This window comes from Psammomys obesus, unplaced genomic scaffold (genome assembly GCF_907164565.1).
Source record: "Psammomys obesus unplaced genomic scaffold, mPsaObe1.curated_primary_1811, whole genome shotgun sequence".
NCBI lineage: Eukaryota > Metazoa > Chordata > Mammalia > Rodentia > Muridae > Psammomys > Psammomys obesus.
Genome location: NW_026586550.1, coordinates 4,023,207 through 4,029,685, shown reverse-complemented (window position 1 = coordinate 4,029,685; position 6,479 = coordinate 4,023,207).

Below are 6,479 nucleotides of genomic sequence, written 5' to 3'. Positions count from 1 at the left end.
TGTGTGTGTGTGTGTGTGTGTGTGTGTGTGTGTGTGTGTGTGTGTGTGGTGTGGTGTGGTGTGTTCACAGGCACATGTGGGAACCCAGCATGGCAGCAGTGTCACTGCTGGTGATTGTTGGAAGAAGAAACATTACCAGAGTGACACAAATTACTAATTACTTTATTATGCAGTGAGAAGAATAAGAATCTGGAGTTGTTTCAGCAAATTCTATTTTTGAGCAAATAATTGTTGGGTTTCCAATGCTCTGAATTAAGTAATTCTCCTCAAGACCTTGCTGGAGTCTCCCTCTTTGAACTCTGGTGGCTGGCAAGGAATTGCAGCTGGCTCTGGGATGGGCTTCAGATTTCGTTCGTAATTATTACTTTTTTTCCCCCAAACACACTATCCTCAAAATGAACTGTCTATTTCTCTGCATCTTTGTAGTTATGAATGGTTGTACAAAATCATCCAGATTTTTCATTCGTTTTATAGAAAAATAAAATAAATGTAGGGCCAGATTTCAGACTGAGCTCTGCCACCTGCCTTGTGGCTTTGGCTATCGTATTCCTCAGTGCTCTGCAGGCAGACGGAGCTCTAGGCTGTATTTTTATTATAAAGCATTGACTCACAGAGTTAGGGAGAAGCTCCAAGATCTGAGCTTGGCAAGCTAGAGACCTAGAGGGCTAATAGGGTCATTCTAGTTTAAGCCATAAAGCCATAGGACCAAAAGATCTGATGTGCATTCCAGCCTGAGCCTGGGGCTGAAGACAGAGGACTCTGGTCCCAATGACATCCATCAAAGATCTGCAGTGATCCTCTCCTAACCAATTGGATGGGTCCTGTTTCCCCAAAGGACAGCCACCCTCTTCATTCATTCTACCAATTTCAATCTTAATTTCATCTGGAAATAACATCACAGACACACCCCCAATAACGCTTACCAAATGCCTTAGCACCCTCTGACCCAATCAAGAGGATAGCTTGATTTAAATTTACCGTCACTAGCAAACCCCAGAACACTCTCCGTCCTGTAGAAGTACACGGAATAGTAACGCCTCTTAAACTGAGGAACACTATAATCCTCTGTGTTGTCATCCAAGGCAGCCAGGAGTGGCAGTGTAAAGAATTACGGCGGCCCACAACTGTTCAGGATGCTTTGTGGGCTTGTTATGTGCCTCGTGCCATTCTAAGTGCTGTGTATACATTAACCCATTCAGCCCTCACAATAACCCTCTAAAAGGATAAGGAATTTGCATATGATCACACAGCTAGTGAGCAACAGAGCCCACTTTCAAATTTAGACATTCTGGGCCCAGCCTGACTATTCTAATTGGAGAGTACCACCGCCTGTCTAGCCAAATGGAGAAAAAACAACCCATAGGCATGAACACATAAGTTTCATTCTCTGGCTTATTTTTTAACCATTGATTCATATATCCCTTAAAATGTCATAAAGATGTTTTCAGGTAATCACAGTCACAAAACTAGCCAACATTACCCAGAGGTTTCCAAGATGAAGAGGAAGGAAAAACATAATATGGGAACATGAGCCAGAAGTGGTTAGAATGAGGCAGGTGAGTAGCTGCACAGGAGCCGGGACTGCACCAGTCCACCTACCCACCACCTCGAGTCATGAGGGCAACAGGGTTACAGGCATGCCAGCTCTGCAACTTAGATCATTTCATCTGGTCTCCAGCATCCAGCAGGGTCTGAATGTATGGAGAAACAGGGTTAGTGAGACTTGATGTATTAGTAACATATGTGTGACTTGATGTGTGTGTATGATATAATATATATGTCATATACATATATGTACACAATATGTGATTTATTAGAGTGGCTTACAATCTTGGACCAACAGAAGGTCCAAGAATAGTCAAGATTGGATATGTCAGCTGTCTTCAGTATACACTGGAATCCCAAAGAAATAAGCCCCATAGCTAGTGGAGGAAAGAACTTGCCAGCGAGGGTGACAGCAAGCAGGCAAAGAGCAAAACCTTTCTTCTTCCATGTCCTTTATACAGGCTTCCACCAGAAGGTGTGGCCAGATTAGTGGGTCTTCTCACCTTAAAAGATCTGGATTAAAGGTGGCTCTTCCCACTTCGAATTATTTAAATAAGAAAAATTCTGCACAGGTGTGCCCAGCTGCTTGGTTTTTAGTTAATTCCAGATGCTGTCAAGGTGACAATGGAGAATAGCCATCACACTTGATGAGGGCAAGCAGTGTGGAAGACTTCTGGGGGTGGCAGGAAAGGCAGGTGGCCCATGAGAGAAGGATGGCCAATCAGTGGGTTGCACTGAGGCTCCAGGTCCAGAGATGAGCATGAAATGATCCACAGCATAACAATGGACAGAATAGAGAATTGAGATAGGCTTTGTCCATGGCAGGGTCTTATCTTTGCCAGACGCTAGATTCACTACTTGTATGAGTCTACTCAGGGGAGTGAGTAGCCCGTGCAGAGGCAAGGTACTGTGTGTGAAAGCAGCTATGTGAAACTGAGATGGTTACAGAGGAAAGAGTGTAGGCTTTGCCAAAGGAATGCATGGCCTTAGAAAGTACTGTGACTTCATGCCAATAGAGAGGATGGTCCCTTGCCTGACTTACCTCAAGAAGCTACCCAGCACTGAAGACAGCATTCAGACAAAGACACTGGCCCTGAGGAAGTCTCTAATCTAAAATGCTAGGGCTCTGGGTTGGGGCATTTCTGCCTTGCAGGGGTTGACTTTGCCCTCAGCCGTTAGAAAGACCAGGGAAGCAGCCTGTAAGCAAAGCTTGGGACACATGAAATGTTGTCTCACTTTGATTCCAAAGTCAAGGCTATCTGAACTTGGCCTGCAATCTCTACACCTCTGGACTTTTCATCTATTCAAAAGAGGTATGAAATGGCACAGGTGTTCCTTGGCCCAAGCAGCTCAAAACCTTGGCCAGGTTGGCAAATATTTCAGCAGGAGGTTAGGAAAACTGATGCCAACTTAAATGACTCCTCTTGGTGGCTCTGCAGGGGTCTGTGCTTGCACTGCAATACTTTTTGCTGCTATGTATAGAAAAGAGAAAGCTTTCTGCAAGGGCTCTAGCCAGAAAGCTCCGGAAACCAAGGTGGCCATTGCAAGAGGGATACTCAAGCTCAGTAGCCATAGGGAGACTATGGAAGGAGCTGTAGGGAGGCCTGAGGTACCTCAGTTTAGTTGCAATGCTGTGGAGAATACCAGCTTCCAAATGGGGTAGCTTGGCTCAGGTCCCAGCCTCCTGGGTTCCAGGAACTTGGAGAGCAGCTTTGCTCACTTACAATATTGATGGAGGGAACACATTTCTACCCTGAGCCCTCATTCTGGATTTTCTCTGAGCAGGGCAGGGAACAGAAACTGAAAGTCTGGAAGATTGAATTGGATTACGGAAATGCCACAGGCCATCCAGCCAATAGATATTTGCAGCCATACCCAGTGACTTTGTTTCTGCTCAAACCCACCGGGTTCTAGAGCAAATGGTTTCTGACAAGTATTTGTTTGACTGGTTTGATGAAGGTAAATACACCATGGAGTGAGTGTGCCTGGCCACTGGCTCCACCCAGCCTAAGAGCCTCACCCAGAGGGCAGAGCCATAACAGGCATTGCTTGACTGAGCCTGAACATTTTGAGCACATTTCTATGCTGTTCCAGTCTTTCCTTAGTCCAGGAAACAAACCTAAAGAAGATACAAAGAATTCAAAGAGGAGAAAAAGTCAGTATGCTCCACCTGAGACCAGAAATACCAGCATGTAGGGGCTGAGGCAGAATGGGGACTATCAGCAGGCTCTTGTCCTTGGACTTGTGGGATAAGACAAGTGCAGCCAGCAGAAGTAGAAAGGAGTTGGTGGGTGAGCACCACAGGCCCTGATGGCCTAGGGAAGGAATCACACGTGGTTAGCCTGTCAATCACCACACCTCACCCTGTAGAACTCTCTTCCTTGTTCCTCAATCAGCCTCTTCAGTAGGAGTAGGGTGGACCAGAGAACTTAAGCTCATGTATAACAAAACAACTTGTATGTGGCGATATACAAATACAAGGCTGGCTGGGTAAGTTTGTATCCTCCAGAGCAAAGATCTCTGGGGGTGGGAGTCTTGTTCATACCTCTCTGCAGCCCCTGGCCCACCACTAACTGGAACACAATAGCTATCAGCAGAATGATTCCAAGAGGATGAATGCATAAGCCTATGAGAGAAGTTCCTGTAGCCGACATGTGGGCATAGCCCAAGCTGCTAAGCAGTTGAAAGTCAGAGACACATAAAGAGAGGCAGTGGGAAAGCTGCCTGTCCTGCCAGTGTCGTTCCCGCTTCCCAGGGCTCACTGACAGGTCAGTGTTGATATGGCCCCTCACTGCACCCTGCTTCTCTGCATGGGAAAGTGTGACTCCCTTTCCTTTCACTCTAAGTAGCTCCCAGCAGATTATTGTACAGGCTACTATTACTCCCTCTTCCCTTGCCTATTTTTTCCACCCCCTAACCAAATCCAAACAGCCTCCCACACAGCGCTTGTCTACCAGCTCCAGTTGCTGGGAGTTGCCCCCGTAACATCCAGATGATAGAAGTCTGGGCTGTCCCGCTTATGTCTGAGGCCTTGTTCTTCAAGCCTTATTCTCCAAGTCCTCAATAGTCTAAGGCAGACTCTGTGCCTAGAGGAAAGAGAAGAATCCCTTTGCACATCAGCAGCATCCCTCTCCCAGGACCTGGTTCATGACTGACTGACGAATTACTTAGGTAATTGTAAGGTAATTGGTTAAATTTAACTTCCCAAGTACTTAGTGAGTTCCAGAAAATGAGAATTCACAAATGAGGAAGACAGAGAGCCCATCCTCAGGAGAATATAGACACAGCCAGCCATCACCAAAGCAAAGCAGCCTGAGTTATTGGGATGCTCCAGCTTACCACGTGGAGCCTGCAAAGCCTGGTCCTCCCAGGGAAAGTGATAGCGAGGAGGGACAGCACTCTTTCCGTCCCTAGAGGCCTCCGTCTTTTTCTCTCTCCTATATCAGTCAGTGTGTGTGTGTGTGTGTGTGTGTGTGTGTGTGTGTGTGTGTGTGTTATAAGAATTAGGGTAGTCCCAATGCTCACACACCCAGCCTCAAGGACTGAGCGATTTCTAGGTCTCCACCTCTTGGGTGTGAGACATCTGCTGTTTCTACTTCAACAGAAACCAGCTTAATAGGTCTTTTCAATACACGGTGGCTGCCTCCCACTGGAGAGGCTGAGAAGCCAATGAATGCTCATCCACGGGCACCTCAGCAGTCCCTGCCAGGCACTGAAAACCTGGAGAGTTCCTGGAGAGCCCAGAGCCTTTAGTTAGTAATGGAGGTCTGGGAACACTGGTTCCAGTGTAGATACCAGTGAAGAAAATCAACCTAGCCAAGCAAGCAAAAGGCGTCTACATGCTCCTTCACTGGGCTCCTTCCACAAGGCGTACACATTTGGAGCGTGGGCCTCCCACATCAACCAAGGTAAACAGAATGACTTAAATCAACTCTTAGCCCACCAACGGCCCCTTTCTGCAGTCAGCTCGCAATTCTAATTCCATGCTGGCCATACACACTTCTCTAACTACAAATGTGAACACGTGTCTCGTTTAAGCCATTTATAATTTTTTTATGTTTTTTGTTTTTATATTATGTTTCTCCCCCCAGCTGAACCTGATCCTAGCTAATATAGATATAGGAGAATAATTAAGTCAGAAGTCCTAATAAATATCCAGAAACTTCTGAGGGAAGCTGGCTTTACACTGAGAAGAAGCACTGAGTTGAGGAGGTTCTGTGAATCTGTTCTTAACTGTCCAACATTAACTTTAAATTAGTGCAAGGCTGTGGCAGGCTGAATAGTTCTAGACAGCCTGCATCACTTACTTTCTGTTCTAGTGATAAAATACTATGCCCAAGAGCAACAGATAGAAGAAAACATTTATTTGTGCTTACAGTTCCAGAGGGATATGAGTCTATCCTGGCAGGGCGCCATGGCAGCAAGCAGTAGGCATGGTAACCGAAGCAGGAAGCTGGAGCTCATATCTTCAACCACAAGCACGAAGCAGAGAACAAACCGGAAGTTGTCCAAGACTAAAACTTCTCAAAGCTGACCCCCATTGAAGCTCTTTCTCCAGCAAGTCCCCATCACCTAATAACTTCCTCAAAAGGCACCACCAATTTGGTGCCAAGTGTGAAAATATGTGAGCCTGTGAGAGGTGTTGGGGGGAGGACATTCTTATTTAAACCACCACATAAATCAAGGGTACCAGGGCTTGACTCAGTATCAGTACCCCAGAAGGCTTGTTCAAACATGGACTGCCAGGCCCTGCCCTAAGTCTCAGTGTGTACATCTCAACAGTTACCGGAATGCTCATGCTTGTGGCTCAGGGACCACACCTTGAGAGGACCATTGTTACAGACTTTTCAAAAATGCTCTTCCCCAAAGTCAGTTTTCATGCATGAGCTTCAGCTTTGAAACTCTAACAAGGAAGTGTAGTGATTTTTTCCAGA